This window comes from Lytechinus pictus, chromosome 14, assembly GCF_037042905.1.
Source record: "Lytechinus pictus isolate F3 Inbred chromosome 14, Lp3.0, whole genome shotgun sequence".
NCBI lineage: Eukaryota > Metazoa > Echinodermata > Echinoidea > Temnopleuroida > Toxopneustidae > Lytechinus > Lytechinus pictus.
In genome coordinates this window covers 5906036-5923813 of record NC_087258.1, presented here as the reverse complement: position 1 = coordinate 5923813, position 17778 = coordinate 5906036, and the positions used below count along the sequence as shown (strand labels likewise).

General features: G+C 35.6%; 1 long non-coding RNA gene across 1 annotated transcript; it reads right to left on the bottom strand.

The window, feature by feature from the left end:
- Nucleotides 1–13407: 13407 nt before the first annotated feature.
- On the bottom strand, nucleotides 13408–17060 carry LOC129277706 (uncharacterized). Its single transcript, XR_010295688.1, has 3 exons — nucleotides 16790–17060; nucleotides 15123–15247; nucleotides 13408–14591 (listed from the first exon to the last, which is right to left on the bottom strand). It is a non-coding gene; the product is annotated as an uncharacterized LOC129277706 (long non-coding RNA).
- Between the last annotated feature and the right edge of the window lie 718 nt (nucleotides 17061–17778).

Sequence of the window (17778 nt, the reverse complement as noted above, 5' to 3'; positions counted from 1 at the left end):
TTAAGTGTAATAGAGATAGTCTATCATCAGAGTTATTATATTTAGTACAAAAATCATCAGGAAGATAATATGAACATGGATTTGTTGGAAAATGAAATGTCTCATCCTCTGAGATATCTTCTACAGAAGATTGTGCATGTAGATTAAGAGAATAATGAACATCTTTGAGGTTGTTATGCATTACAAAATGATTGATTTTAAGATTTTGAACATTAGCATGTGGAATACTCTTATTCATATGAAAAAACTGTTGTAGTGCCCATAAAAACTCATCATCTTCAATAATATGGTTAAAAGGAAAGATTTTTCCATTACAAATGGAACATATAAAATCATATGAGTCGGCTTGACTATGGTTTCGGTCACATATAATTTCACAAGTACAACATGATGTACGGCTAGACATGTAAATGTAGGTACATAAACAGAAGTCAAAGAAAGGAGGAAGAAAAAGAAGAAGAAGAAGAAAAAAAAAAGATATCGAATAACACCTAACTAAGAGGGGGGCAACAACAGTTGAAGATAACAATCTTGAATAAAACAAGAAAACAAACAAAGAAATGCAGAATTATAAGGATTATAACATGGAAAATTGGAATTATAACAATGTGTCTTTTCAAATATAAGACTAGAATCTGCAAAATACATAGTTAAAAAAAAAAGGAATTATTAAAAAGTCTGTCCTGTCTTCTGGAAATAACACACACAGCTTGGAATAACGCAGTAATATTCTTGCATGTCTACAGTTTTAAGATACACTGAATATGTAAGGCACATTGTACAATTAAATACAAGGATGTAATGGATCAAGGTCTAACAGCCTTTTAATATATTGTGCAAGAATATTGATATAGATGTTTATGTACATGGATGTTGGTGTTGATATTAGTATGCAGAGATATTAATGTCGATAAAAGTTGTTTTGAACTACATTGTATTTACACTTTTAATAAACAGATGGATGACTAGATACAAGGTAGAATTCATATGAGACAGAAGTAAAATCTTAAAAACCTTTTGAAACAATTTATGTACCCGAAAAGCGCAAAATCTAATTAAGCATTAACATATTAAAAGAAATAAAATTTCGTCTGAAATACTACAATCATGAATTGTGTTTTCAAAATGTTTTGAAAATAGTATTAAAACAATACATGGGAGAACGAATTAAACGTTGAAAAAATGTAGTCTTTTATCCACAGACCATGGTGTAGGCCGGCCCAGACTGTTTTGTTAGGCATATACTGTATAGTATCAAGGAGTTATGATCCGTTTATCAATTACATGATATTATTTGAAAGTACATAGTTCTTACATTCATATCATACTACAACCTTTTTTTTTCTTTACGTTTCAATATTTTTACACCGTATATAGAGCGTAGCCGATTCATTATTTATTTACCTTAAGCAGATCGGCTTGCAGTGTTTCTTTCGATTAAAATGATAATGAACTGAATAATTTTCTTATACATGTGTAATTGGAAATTTAAGAGGAGACGTAAACTCATGCGAAGTTTCAGAGAAACCAATATTATTTAGATGAAAAATCCTCCATCCATGAAACAGATATTTCCATATTAGATCTCAACATAAGTTTATACACATATGAATTAATATAGCCCTCGAGCCAAATTATCCTTAAACATGACCAAGCAAAGTGAATACAATCAAGTTCAATTGTAAAAGAATACAATCATAAAGGTGCGACTTATGACACTGTAAATGCTTTGCAATGAGAATCCCCATCAAAAGATGGGTGATGAAAAGAATGACATCACGAAATCTGTTCCCAATACAGTAAATATAATATTCGAAACATTATGGTAGCCATGCATAGTAACTGAAAAATGCGTGAAGCATTTAAGAGCTGCTTCCGTAACTAAAGAGAAAGTAAGAATGAGAGAGAGAGAGAGAGAGAGAGAGGGGGAGAGAGAGAGAGGGATAGAAAGAGAGAGAGAGGGGGGGGGGCAAATAGAAAAAATAGTAACCACATAATGTATAAGTATACTGTATAAAATGGACACGAGCTAACGAATAAAACTCGTTTTCGACCTTTTTTATTTCAGATCATGGATCCTAACATTTTGCTATCTATCCTTCTGATGTAAAAGATAGAAATGTCATTTCAATTATTCACTTTTTTCGGGGGGGGGGGGGATATGAGTCAATGAAACGAAAATGTTTTAATAAACCCAGCATAATGTTTCTTTTCAGATACTTCATGTAATATTGTAATCGTTAAGAATCGGAATCAGAACAAGGCTTTATGAAAAATAGTATTTCTATCAAATTAATCATCGTGTAATGATGCTAATTTCTTCAAATAGATATATTTGTTTACATCAAAGAATGATATATTCTAAAATGTCAAATTCTTGTTGAAGCATGATTCAGTTTGTAAGATATGTGACATACTTGTAGAGCTAGCGACTTTGGATTAAAAAAAAATTAGTTTATATTTTTTACAGATAAATATATAAATCTGCTTTTCATCATCATCACGGTCATTATAAATGACGGTGTAAACCATTGATGATTGTCTGATATTATGCAATGCAGAGCAACATTTTTTTTTTTAACGCACGATAAGTTGAATGTCCATTAACCACGAAACATGCTTTACCTTGGAGATATAAGAGGCTTGGAATGATTTTTTTTTCATTTTTTTATATACTAAAATGTACTATTACGATTTTCTCACTCCTCCAAGTTTGCTACAAACCCAATTTCACCAACCCTTACGCAATCACAGTAGAAACCAATCAAACTACGTATGGAGATTACGACATAATTAAGCTCAGTTGCGAGGATGGACACACGGCGTCTGGTCTGCCTGACGGTCCGGTCTATTGTTACCCCGATGGAAACTGGAACCCGGATCCTTCTGCAGGACTGTGCTATGGTAAGCCTCTTCCATATATTTCTATTAAAGACATCTTAAACACCTCAGAACGTTCCGCAGCTAAAGTAGAGAGATGATATATTTTTGGCACTAAGCTATCAAAAGCTATCAAACTCTTTGGAAAGCTTCATGTATCAACAATGTTGTGTCATCCGTTGTAATAATATAAGAATGTGCAGTCGCCACGAATATTGGTAGAATCAAAAATGAAATCTTGTAAAATGGATCGTTTCCTATTCCAAATTCAATTCCCTTATAATATTTACCGAATTTCCATTTTTCCATGGTGACTTAGTGATTGATCGAAACGAAAGCTTTCATGAAGTTTAACATTTTATCAAATAATAAAATAAAATATAAAAAAGTTAAAATGTTCAAGATGATTCAAAACACTTTAAATACATTTTGTAAATTAGAATACATCATTTGTGTAGAATTTTGTGCCTCAGCATTTACAGTTGAAAACAAAGAATTTGGCAACATTTATTCTTATTTTACATTGCTGCATATTTAACAATTCTGACCATTCTGTAATCTCATTAGTATAACAAATGGCACAATACTGTAAAGAGAAATCGTTATTCTTTCCATTGACACCGCATTGGCATATAAAGATGGAGTATTAAAATAAGAAATTCATTACATCTCAAACGTGAGTCGGATAACTTTTCAAGGGGTATACATACACGATTAATGATAGTAATAATTAGAATGATAATAGTGAAAATGACAATAGTAGGGGTATATGGGAAATAAACGCTTTGTTCTGTTTCCAATATTGTGAATATACTGTGTATGCATTAAGTTTTAAAACAAAACGTGTTATATGAACAAAGTAAATATTCAAAGATTCGAGGACAATTTTATTTGCGGTTATGTTGAAATTATAAAAGAACTAAACAAAGACAGAAATGGAAGTGGATTGATTTATGGAATCATGCATGGGTGAGCAAACATTGGAGGCAAAATTGTCAAATTTCTAAAGGATTTTTAACTTCTGTGAAACGAGAAGGAATTCTGCTTCATATTCTACTTCAGGCGTTGGTAATGTTCATATATTCGATAAAGCAACTTCAGAGTTAGCGAAAATATGTTTAACCTCCCATTCTTCTTATTGATTTTCTTAAGGTAAGATTGTTAAAATTCTTTGAATCAAATTCAAATTCAAAATATTTTTTTTCACATCTCTTAAAAAACAGGGTAAAATACAAAGTGAATTAATGCAATAGAGTAAACACAACAATGACAGTTGTACAATTTAGAAAAAAAACTAAAGTAATGAATAGGATGTGAGGGAATAACAAAAAGCCATTGTCCTATCTAGGCTACTCCCTTTTTACATTATTTTATTAATAATAATAAAACAATACAATTTTGGTGCAGCTTTTAGGCTTCTGTCACTCCCCCCCCCCCCAAACAAAAAAATAATAAATAAAAATTAGCCAGCTCCACGACCGCCCGCTGCAGTTTGTATGCCAATCTCGCCAGAGCACCGAGCGGCGGCCGTCCGCAGCTGAGCCGCCATATTGGTGCTAAAGCGTTAATCCATTCGAGTGCAGCACAATGAGGGTGAATTTCTTGCTGAAAGAAAACATCACATGACCGGGATTCGAACCCACGTCTAATTGAAAGACGAAAAAAGGAAACCACTAGACCACAATGCCCCCACCAAAGAGGGCATTTTAACTATCCTTGAAAAATATACAATTTTCATGATTTAATAAGCACGTTTGACACAAGCACACACACAAATACTTCCCACACAATCACCCCCCAAAAAAAAATCATTTAAAATTTGGCATACGGGTGATAATGCACATTTAGACAATGCATTCGACTGATTCCATTGACAATGCATTTCCCTGATAGCAAATTTTTCACTTTTAAAATTATTCTTTCCATCACTGTTAGCTTCCTCTCAATACTTATCTCCCGATTCAAACATTATAAGCTTTTAAAAAAGTGATTTTTTAAATCTAAAACAAGGTGTCTCTTTAGGGTCATAGATATATTAAAAGAGCGCCGGGGTAGTGAAGCTTACTGGGGTGGGGTGAGTAAGGGTCGCATAAAGATACCGTTTCCATCAAGTCTTGCCAAACTTCAACTTTCAAACTTTCAACTACAGATTAGGGGAAGCCAGCTTGCAAAATGGTGTAAACGCGATATACATGAGCTGGCTTGGTAAGGCAACTCTTGTCGACATGTTAACTTCGGTTAACTTGCATGTCGTGAATTTCAATTTGGTAGAAATATCACCTTAACGACATAAATTTCTTCCGCATTTCCACTGGTCACGATGTTTTATATCGCCATAATAACATTAAGTCTTTATGGTGACATAATTCATATTTCTGTATCATTAAATGTGTAACAATATATGCATGTTTATGAGATTTAAGGAGTGTGTAATGATCCTGCCAAAAGAGGGCGCTACAAACGTTTAATACTTATTAAATGGTACTCCCTCGACTATACTGTAGTATACAGAAGCTGTGTGATTCTGTTTGTTTCTGACTCATAATATAACTTGAAACATGGTGGCAGCGGTGAAAAGTTACATATTTCCGTAGAGCAGTTATTACTCTTCTGTAGTAATTGGGCCATGTACTTGTAGTAGCGTCTACACATATGTATTAGTCTATGCATTGATCTATGTTTATGTACATTAAGTCTGTGTGTATGATATGTGTATGTGAGGAGCGCTCCTGATTGGAGCAGCCTTAATATGCTCCTGCACATGCATTGCTGCTATACGTGCGTGCGTCAGCACCCACACAAGTTGGTGCCTGGCCAGTGTCAAAGAGATTTGATCCAGACACCACAGAGAGAAGACCCCGAGACGTCAACGAGTGTGGACGCACATTTCCTTGGGGAGAGCAGGGAATTTTTTGAGAGATTTAAATTTAACCAGCGCAATCAAGAGATTGGTGAATCCATTGAGCAGTATGTCACGGTTCTTCGTATGATGAGCAAAACGTGTGGATTTTATTATGTGACTGTATGAAAGACAATCTGCTTGTTGATCATGTCCTACTCGGTGTGCGTGATGATCGAATGAGAGAACTTCTCATTTCGAGATCTGACCTTGACCTCACAACTGCTATAGACGTGTGTAAAGCTGTAGAAGCTACATCTGTCCAAGTGAAAGCTCTGAGTCAAACGAATGAAGACATACATAAGATTGGACAGAGACATTTCCCAAAGACTGGACGAAAAAAGAATAGCACGCAGAAACCAAAGGGGAAAGTTCTACAGAAAGGTGAATCAGAGGTTAAGAAGTGCAAGTTCTGTAACAGGGTTCATGAGATGAAAAAAAGAGTCCTGTCCAGCATGGGGACAAAAGTGCAAAGCTTGCAGTAAGCCTAATCACTTCAAAGGATCTTCAGTGTGCAAGACCAGGAATGTTCACCATGTCGGAGATGATGACTACTCATCCTCAGCTGAGAGCATTAGTTTTGTGCAAATTAAGGCAGTGGATATGGACAAAGAGCCAATTATCTGTAACATGCTTATCAACAATCAGAGGGTACCGTTCCAGCTGGACTCGGGTGCAACAGTGAATCTTCTACCACAAAATTCTCTAAAAAAGGAGGATGTAGTTCAGAGTGCAAACATCCGTCTATCTGTGTGGAATAAAGCTACAACTCAGGCTATTGGGAAGTGTAAGGTGATAACCAGAAATCCTGCTACTGGCAAGAAATACAAAGTTGAATACATCGTGGTAGAGGAAGATCTACCTCCACTGTTGAGCAAAACAGCAGGGGAAAAGATGCAGCTCATTACTGTTCATTATGATTCACTTGAGCTAGTACGCAGCATAGTTCCTGAGGACATTGCTGAGATAATTCCTGACAAGTATCCTGATGTGTTCTCGTCTTCTTCAATTGGCACTCTGCCTGGAAGTCCTGTTCATCTGACAGTTACGGATGATGCAATGCCTACTGTTTGCCCAGCTAGAATCATTCCTGAATCCTTGAAAGGCAAAGTAAATAAAAGGATGCACTTGATGATCTTCAGGCAAAAGACATCATCGAAGAAGTCAGCTCTCCAACTGATTGGGTAAATCAGTTGGCTGTGGTCCAGAAAAAATCTGGTAAAGTACGTGTTTGTCTAGACCCAGACCTCTCAACATCGTGCTTAAGAGGGAGCACTATCCCTACCTGTCTTAGATGATATTCTACCTCAGCTTTCAAATGCTACGGTCTTTTCAATCTGCGACTTGAAAGACGGATACCTTCACTGCAAGTTAGATGAAGAATCTAGTTTACTGACGACTTTTGTCACACCCTGGGGAAGGTACAGATTGAAACGTCTTCCATTTGGTTTGAAAGTCAGTAGTGAAATCTTCCAAAAGAGGCTACACCAAGCACTTGATGGTCTTTCTGGAGTCGGCTGTATGGCCGATGACATCATCATCTGGGGCATCAGTGACGCTGAGCATGATGCCCGACTCCATTGTCTACTGAAGAGATGTCAAGCTCTTGGCATTGTGTTGAACAAGGAGAAATGCCAGTTCCGACTGAAGGAAATCTCATTCCTTGGCCACATCGTATCCAACTCTGGACTCAAACCTGATCCATCTAAGATCGAAGCTATCCTGAACATGAGTGATCCTTCCTGCAAAGATGACATACATCGCTTGCGTGGCATGATAAACTACCTATCCAGATACCTACCTAAGTTATCAGATATGATGAAACCTCTCAATGACTTGACGCATAAAAACTCAGCGTGGACTTGGGACTCCAACCACGACAAAGCTTTCAAGCTGTTGAAAGAGATGCTAGTGCAAGCACCTGTGTTGGCCTTCTACGATCATAGCAAACCGCTAGAAATTCAGACTGATGCCAGCTCCACAGGTGTAGGTGCGGTTATGCTACAAGATGGTAGACCGATAGCCTATGCTAGCAGAATGCTGAGTGACGCCGAATCCAGAAACTCTGTCATTGAGAAAGAAATGCTTGGTATAGCATTTGCACTGGAGAAATGGAATTAATACACCTATGGCCGTGAAATAACTGTGTTCACTGACCACAAACCTCTTGAAAGCATCTGCAAGAAACACCTGGATAGAGCTCCAAAGCGCCTGCAAGGGTTACTGCTACGAGCTCTTGCATATGACATACAAGTGAGATATCTCAAGGGCAAGGACAACGTCCTGACTGATGCTCTTAGCCGTGCTTCTCTTCCCTATGAGAGTGGACAACATGATCTAGAAGTGGTGAATGCTGTTAACCACTTGGCACTCCCTGATGACAAGATAGCAGAGATAAAGAGACAAGACTGCCAATGACCCAACATTCTGCCAACTCAAAGACACCATTCTTGAAGGGTGGCCAGACCACACGTCACAACTTCCTCAGTCACTCACCCCGTACTTTGGTTTCAGAGATGAACTTTCTGTTAGTGATGATCTAATCTTTAAGGGTGAACGGCTTGTAATCCCAAAACAAGTCAGGCACAAGATGAAAGAGGAGTTACATCGTGGTCACAATGGCGTCGAGTCAACTTTGAGGAGAGCTCGTGATCATCTCTACTGGCCGGGCATGAGTAAAGAAATCAAGGAATTTATTCAAACATGTGCCACATGACACGAAAACTCTATCTCACAGCCTGCCCAGCCTTAGATGTCTCACCAGATTATTGACAGACCATGGGCCAAGATTGGAATTTATCTTTTCCATCATGGTAATGAAACCTATCTCATCATGGTTTGTTATTACTCCAACTTCTTTGAGATGGAAAAGCTACAGAGGACAACTGCCCCTGCAGTCATCAAGAGACTCAAACATCAGTTTGGGAGATATGGAGTACCTGAAATCATCGTATCTGACAACCTTTCTCCTCTAGGGAATTTGCTGAATTTGCAAAAAGCTTGGAGTTTAGCTTAATACCATCTCTCCATACAACAGCAAAGCTAATGGCAAAGCAGAGTCTGCTGTCAAGACTGCAAAAAGACTACTTACAAGATGCAAGGATACTGGAGATGATGTTGATCTCGCCTTACTCAACATTCGCAACACCCCTACACAAGGTATCCAGAGTAGTCCAGCCCAGAGATTCATGGGTCGTCGGACTTGTACTCTCCTCCCCACTTCAACTCGGTTGCTTGCACCTGATCGCAACCCACAGACTGATCTTGAGAGACTGAAAGAAAGCCAGAAACGTCAAGCAAATTATTTCAACAGAGAGGCAAGAAAGTTGAAAGATCTCTCACCAGGAGCAGTCGTACGAGTCAAGCCATTCAACAATGACAAGAAGTAGAAGAAAGCAGTTATCCTAAAGAAACTGGATGACCGTTCCTATGAAGTTTGCTGTGAGGGCCAGGGGTGGTATTCTGAAAACGTTCTTATCTTTGTTCTTATCTTTTATCTTATCTCATTGAGATAAGAAGACGCTAAAATCATTGCAAATCGATATTCTGAAAATCTTCTTAACGCGTTCTTATCTTTGTAAGGACTGCCTCCTTCTTATCTTCAACACGCCCATTTTTAGGATATTACCAATCAAAATGCGCTTTATATTGGCAATTTAACCAATAGAAGCGTTCCTTATGTCAAGAGAATATCATGGGCGCTGTGCGTACACTGTTTCTGGCGCATTGCGCGAAATAGGCATTTTATACGCAATGACTGATTATTATTTCGAGACACGTGCACAAAATAAAGAAAGAAAGAAAGTAAAGAAAAAAAGTAAATAAAGCAGGTACGAATAAAGAATAAAATATGGAGAAAGAAAGTAAGTAGACAGAAAGGTGTCAGAATGAAGCAGAAATAAAAAAAAAGATGAAAGGAACAAAGCAGAAAATAATGAAAGAAATAAAGAGTAAACGAAAGTATAAAGCAAGCAAAAAGGACTTTAAAAAAAATAATAATAAAATAAGGAAAAAGAAATAGAACGATTATCGATGATAAAGTGAGGAAGAAAAAATAAAGAAAGAAAAGAAAGAAACTTAAAGGAAAAAAGTAAAAGGACAAAATAAAAAAGATTAAAAAAGGAAAATGAAGTAATGAAGAAGCGAAAAAGAAAAAAAATTGAAAAAAAGACAGTGTGAAAGAAAGAGAAAACGAAAGAATAAAAACATGTAAAAAGTGAAGGAAGAGAGGAAAAGGAAAATGAAACAAAGAAATAAAGATGAGAGAGAAAAAATGAAATGAAAATTAAAGCTAAAATAAAGATTACAGAAAGATAAAAAGAAAGAAAGGTAAATTCAAAGAAAGAAAAGGAACGAAAAGGGAAAATAAAAAGTCAGGAAATGTGAAGAATGAATAAAAAAAAGAAAACGAAAAAACATTAATGGAAAGAATAAAGAAAAAGATTTTTTTTAATTGATAGAAGAAAGACACAGAGAGGAAAGTAAAGATAGAGAGTGAATAAAGAATGAACGAAAAAAGAATGAGCGAAATAAAGAATAAAACACAAGAAAGAAAGTGAATAAGACACAAGAGTGTCAGAAAGCAGAAAATGAAAGAAAGAAAAAACGAATGAACGAAAAAAGAAAAAAAAAAAAAAAAAAAAAAAATAAGGGGAAAAAATAATATTAAGGGAAGGAAGAAAGAAAGAAAAAGGGGAAAAGAGGAAAAGCACATATAAAGACGAAAGAATGAAAGAAAAAAATAAGGAAGAAATAAAAAGATTACAAAAATGTGACGGAAGAAAGAAAAATGAAAAGAAAAGGAAAGGAAGAGAGAAAGGGGAAAGAATAAAAGCAGAAATAAAGACTTATTCAAGAAAAGAAAGAAAGGGATGAAATGAAAAGGGAAAATAAAAAAGGAAGAAAGATGAAGAATAAATGAAACAAAGCAAAAGAAAAGTAAAGAAATTAAAAGATTCAAAAGAATAAAACAAAAAATATAAATGAAGAATGAACTTAAAGAAAGGAAGAAAGACAGACACATAGAAAGGAAGAAAGACAGATAGAAAGGAAAAAAAAGAGAAAATAAATAAATAAAGAAAAAAGGGATAGAAAAAAGAAATGGGAAAATAAAGGGTGAATGAAAGAAAGGGTGGGAGGAATACTTGTGGGTATTTGTTACTACTAGTGGCCATCGATTTTAAGCAAGAAAGAACGCGGACATCGTGAGATGTGATAACCCTCTAGCTATCTTAAATATTATCATATATATCGTGAAAGATAAGAAAGAGAAAAGATAAGAACGTTTTCAGAATACCACTTATCTTCATTTTGTTCTTATCTTTTTAGCGCGCTTTTGTATTATATGCGCGAGTAGTACATTTACGCGCTCAGCATAGGATGTTAAGCAAGATAAGAAAAAGATAAGAACGTTTTCAGAATACCAATTTGAGATCGTGACGTAGATAAGAACAAAATTAAGATAAGAACGTTTTCAGAATACCGCCCCAGGTTCTCAGTAGGAACAGAGAACACCTCAGAGCCACATCTGAACCACAAGATATACATGTCACTGGTCCTGCTCTTTTCAACTGGAGACGTTCTGAAGGTAATGCTCAACCTGATGTACCAACTACTGAGCGCCATACTTCCCATACCAGGACCCATATATCCCAGACCGCGGATATTAACAGTCCGGAGAAGTCGCGCGATGCAAACTTGAATACCTCAGAAACGGAACCAACAAACCCAGCTTTCCTGAGACGATCTAGACGTCAGCGACGCGAACCGCTTAAGATGAGGGATTTTGTTACATTTTGAACATTTAAACCAAAGAGGGAAAGAGAGTGAATGCTGAAATAAACAAACTGAACGCAAACACTCTTTAAACAACTTTTTTTTGTTTTTAACTCAAGCAAATTTTGAAGTCAGAACTGAAGCAACAACCAACTCATTTGCCAACTCATCTATCTGGACTTTTTTATGTTGTGAAATCAATTGAGGTTTGAGGAGCATGTAATGATCCTGCCAAAAGAGGGCGCTGCAAACGTTTAATACCAGGGGGGTGAAACTCCGCTTCTGCATCCGGTTAGACATGGGGAAATTTTGGAAGGTCAAAAGTGCACACTGCTCCCATTTTTCGCGTACAAGCCTATGGACACCACAACTTCATGGCACACCAGCGAAACGGAGGCGTGGTCATAATTGGCCTGCGCGCACAGCGTAAAGATATGCAAATAAGTATATTGTTACTAATTAGCATAATGCGCGACGTGATTGATTTTGAAATGAATTGCGTCTTCGGTAAATAATATTGATAAGGTAGATTATTCAATTCAATTCAATCAATTCAATTCAATCATTTTATTTTCCACTTTCAATTTCATATTTACAATTTTTGATACAATTGACATAGTAACATATAATCACATTTGAAGTACATACAAAAAATTGATAACATTATAAAATTACAATAGACAATTATCAAATCGAAATATAAATAATTGATTCCCCCGTTCACCCCCCGGTATTCAGTTGTTAATTCATCTTTCCTTGTTTACATTTTCCTGTCGCGATTATTACTACATCAATTAATAAAATTATTTATTTGCTACAGCTATTTCCCTTGAAGAAATGTGGAAGCTTACAAGGAATTCATTAATAGGATTGAACTTAGGGATCTGCTTGCTCGATCTATTCATGCAGCCATCACTGCATATTATTTTCATTACACATCATTAATAGCCATAATTATTTATATGTTTGGGTTTTTTTTTTTGGGGGGGGTAAATACTTAAAATGATCAGAGAAATCTGAGCAAGAGAGCAAAGCAATTTAGAAGGCCATTTTGTCTTTATTTTGAAATTGAAATGAACTATCTGGTGCAAATCTTATAAAGATTAAAAAAAAATATATTTTCTGAGTTTGGGATGGGAGCAAAATTAAGACAGCCCAGTACCTCCCCCCTTCCCCCCGCATGAATTCACTCTCATCAAGGCTATCTTAAAAAGGTCACTTCCAAACAAGATGAAATTTTATTTGTACCTGCCCGCCCCAAAATCTATCCATCGATCCCACCCTTCCCCCCTCTCTCTTCCACACACACACATGCATGTACCACATAATCATGCGAGCAAACAATTATTCTCATATCATTTTTATCCCACTCTTAAATCAAACTCATTTATCTCTTTAGGAAGAATATCTAATTTGGCTGCACCTGATCTTAAAATGTCACAGTATGCCATATTTTTATGGGCTATCTTGCCATGCATGCATGGTATTTTGATACTTTATGTTATACTCTTACCTGTTGTCCTAGTATTATACCCATTGATACCTGACAAACAAAATCAATCAATCAGTAGCACCATCATATTCCAGTCATATAGAAGTATTCTTCATTATCATCATTACCTACATCACAACACAGTTTGGTAGCAATAACATCATTATCACATATCTTTCACGCAATGTGAATAAATGAATCTTATCACGAATATCAAGATTAGAAAGTATATTTCAAATTAAAATATTTATTAAGGAATCAATTTCTGAATATGTGATCAAAATATTTCTATCCTCTTTTTCTTGCCAAAGCATCACATTACATCAGCAAAATGCATATAATGAATGCAACAGGAATTGCAAGGCTGTTACAAGGGAGGGGATATAATTTTTTGGGTAAAATCTAGAGAAAACAAATTTAAAAAAATCACTTTCATAGGTATTGATAAGCCTTATATAGTCAATATAAGGGGACATCAAGGATGTCATTAAAAAAATTAACGATATACCTCTCTCTCAAAGTCGGTTACTCAAATATCAAGTATTTTTTTTCAGCATTTGCTGACAAGAAATAGCATGCTAATCTAACCGAGGGCACTTCACAAAAAAGGGAGCACATTGCCACATTTCCTTCCCAAATCTGCACATTAGTAAATTAGTAACAAAATTGCTTATTGTCTATTGTTGTGAAGTGCTGCTAGAGCTGTGTTCTATTTCCAACAATTTTTCTTTTTCATTTGAAGAGCTAATTTAGTTCATAATACGGGACATGAACAATACAGTGCTACAAGAACAAAAAGAGATAAAAAACGAACAAAACAGTGCAACTTTTCACTTCCCCAAAAAATAAATTCAACAGCTTAATGTCCAGCACTACAGATCCTTGTTTCATAAAGACGTCAATTATGGTAAATTTGCCCCAATTGTAACTAGCAACTAGCATGGGAACCTCATTGTTGATCTGTTACTTTAATGTTTCCATGGTAATTACCAGAATGGCAAAGAGTTAGAGTAGTGGTTAGACTTAATGAAATGGGGTCCAGGAGTGAGAGTGATTTCTTAATCCTTTGTTCTGTCACCTTGTTTTTTTTTAGTATGCACATTTTCAATGAATATCCATTATTTCTTATTGTCTTATGTATGTCTGTAGGCATGTACATAGCACAGAACTTAGTAAAGACCCATTCTGAATTGATTATATTACCAGAATACAACTTATCCCTTTCAAACTACTTATATCATTAACAGTTCTTTCACTACTACTACATGTAGATGATTAGAACATTAATAAAGGGTGGGTAGGTGTGCCCTTTGGGAAAATATTTCAATCTTGTGTGAAACCTATGGACCTAAATATCAATACTCCAATTTTTTTTCTACAGATGTGTAGTTCAAGCAACATTCAATATGTATTGACATGTTTATTCAAATTCATTCAATTTTAAAAATGTGTACTAATTGTGATGAAGTAGCTACTTGTTATGAACTTGGCCTCCATATTTCTTCTTATAATCTGCCCTGGTGATACTCAAACTGCCTGCGGAACCTGCATGGTAAACACAAAAAAGAAAAGAACAAAATGAGCTGCTGATATAAATTATTCTTACTCATCTAGTTCAGTTTATTAAGAAGTTTTAAACTTTTAATTAGGCCCTAATCTTCCATGCAATATTGTTTAGATAATGCACATGTAGTAATCTATATAGCCAGATAAAAATCATAGATCACTATTTATAAAGCATTATTCATAGAACTTTTTTGATTAAGTGTGTAAACTCATTCAAATATATATAATAAAATTACTCTCAATATTTTGTCCTTCTTTATTTCTGTCTACAAAGTAACTGAGTTTTAAAGTGATATCACTTATGACTCATGTAGATAAGATAAGAGACATGGACAATAAGTATGCATTGATGAGAATGGAAATACTGGTGAATCTGAATCCAAATAAATATTTACTCACAGCGGAGCTTTACTATATGGGATAAAATGATTCAGAAAAAGTTGCTATAGCCCTCCCCCCCCCAAAATAAAAAAGAAATAGGAGGCCTTTTTTTAACGAAAACAAGCGTACCTTACAAGTTTTCAGTTCAAATATCCTGTTCCTCATCAGATTGTAACTCTTGGTGATGTGTAAATGGTAGTTGACTTTGTACTTCTGACTGGGCTGGGACTGCTAAGAACTTGATCCCATTGGATCTGCAATTAAAAATACACACAATACAGTTTAGAATTTTAGAGGTGATAAACAAAATTCCTCTTTTAAAACAATATTTTCAAAATTTCCAGCTAGTCCTATCCTAAGCCCACGAATATTCCCAACTAGAAAAAAGCTGGTCTTGACCGAAAACTTCCTTCTCTCTGTATTATGTTCCACTGACGAAATAGGCATAGGCCTACCTGGCTCTGTTTCCACTGACCATCTTCATTGTCAATAAGATTCAGTAAATGGTTCAAGCATATACGTGGCCTACTATAGCGAGGCCTTTTGTCAATCTTATACACCAAGCCAGCTTTGACAGATGTAGGATAATTATTATTTGTGTGATAATTTGGCTCTCGCTCATTCACCAGGACAAGACAATTGTTTTTTTTTTTAATTGTCTAGATCTATAAACATGTGAATCTCTACATCTAAGTGAGTTCCTCTTTAAGTTTGATTTTGATTTTAAAAAAAAGTTAGCTTGCTCGCAAGTTTAAATGACCCTTTGCCTTTCACCATAAATATGGTCAAGTGAGGAGGACAATAAATATAAATCAATTGGATCAGCCCTCTCTCTACTTATACTTATACAATTCAGAATGGGGCACTTTAAATTTTGTCACCCCTTCCCATAAAAAAATTGCACTCATGGTATACGATAACTGAGCAGTTTGAAACCTGACAAAGAAATGTTGTCCCCCCAAAATAAGAATCATTTAACTCCGTTATATAATTTTAGTCCAACGGTCCAGGCAGGGACTAGAATAAAGTTAATTTAAATCTTCGTAGAAAAAGTCAAACCAGACAGATCTAGAATTTCATTTTTAGAAATCAAGATCTAAGTTAGACCTATCCTAGGGCCTTACTTTTTAGTAAAAAAAGACTAATGTTAAAATCTGTCTCAAACCATTCCACCAGTGGCAGTGGGCAGTGGCAAATCTACCGATATCAATATCATTCCAAATAGATTTAGTTCATTTAAATAATTGATTTAAAATTAATATCTTTTTTTAATGCAGAGAATTATATTGATTCATATAAAGATGGAATAGCGGTGTCAAAAAATCAGTAGGCTCAGGCCCAACTTTAACTCAAGCTTGTCAGTGACATCAATTCCCAACACCTAATGACCTAGCCTACATCGCCATCGGCAATTTCGCAGCCGGCTGGCACCGGCGGTATCAATGCCCATTTCCCGCTCTGACTATATTATTTGGCTTAGATTTAATGCAGCTTTGCCGTTACTGAACAAGTCCACATCTACCCCTGATATATGACAGTGTACTGAAATACAGATTTAATAAGGACGGACATGAAGCATTCTTATTAACCAACTTAGTTCTACGAAAAACTATTATTTTCTGAGAAAATATGTCAGTCAGATCCGGAGTCACATCTCAGTAATGGAAATATGGAAATTGTGGTTTCCGTAGTAAACTACACAAAGTACATAAGGCCCTGACTGCGACGCCGAACCCCAGCAGCAAACACATTACAATTACAACCGAAACCAAAGCACGTAATTGAACTTAACTTACTTTTATTTGTATGGAATGCCATTACTTTGATATAGATGTTCCCTCATAATTTTCTGCTCAACTGAATTTCACTCAGAAATCATGATTCCGGATACTAATTCTATAAACAGATAATTAGTCTTGCTATTGTATTTCAAATGTTGAATTTCGCAAAGTAAAAAAGAACGACACTTCGCACAGATATCGTAGGGAATTGTGGGAAGGAAAAAAATGTTTAATGCATGAGGACATGAATAAAACATTAGCGTTTTATCCAATCATACAAGTGCATTATGCGTATTTTGACGTCATTACTCATGAATTAAACATTGACCTTCCAAAATCAACCTTCAAATTGGCCAAATGGCAGCCATGTTTGTTATGTACAAAACCTATGGAAAATCAAAAACGCGCGAAAAGAGTTCCCTCTCTAGCTCCCTTCGGGAGCTTACGTATACGTAAGATCGTATCTCTGTGTTTAATACTTAGTAAATGCTACTCTCTCGACTATACAGAAGCTGTTTGTTTCTGACTCATAATATAACTTGAAACAAAATAGACATTATCAAATATACATACTAACATAAACATCTTACAATTATTATGCCAACCTGTCAATATAAGATATCTCGACCAGTTGTCACATCAAATGGCACTTTAAACTTTTTTTCTTCAAGAACATCAGTTAAGCTGATGCGAATCGTGCCTGTAACCATCTTTATAACTTTTTCTTAGAAGTTTGATGCATATGAAGTGATAGCAACATACATGGCCCTGGGAAGTGGGGGATGCCGAAGCACCCGCAAGATTTTTCCGAGGGGTATTGCGTGTATAATTTAGCTTTGGCAGCACCCCTTGGAATTCTGGAAGAGGTAGAATTATCTTCCTTTCTTTTTAGTATAACCATTTTTTTTTGCTTGTCAAATTTCTCGGGACCAAAATCACCTTCATTTTTTTAGTAAAACCCTTTTTTTTATTTACTTTAATACTTTAATTTTTAATTGATTTTA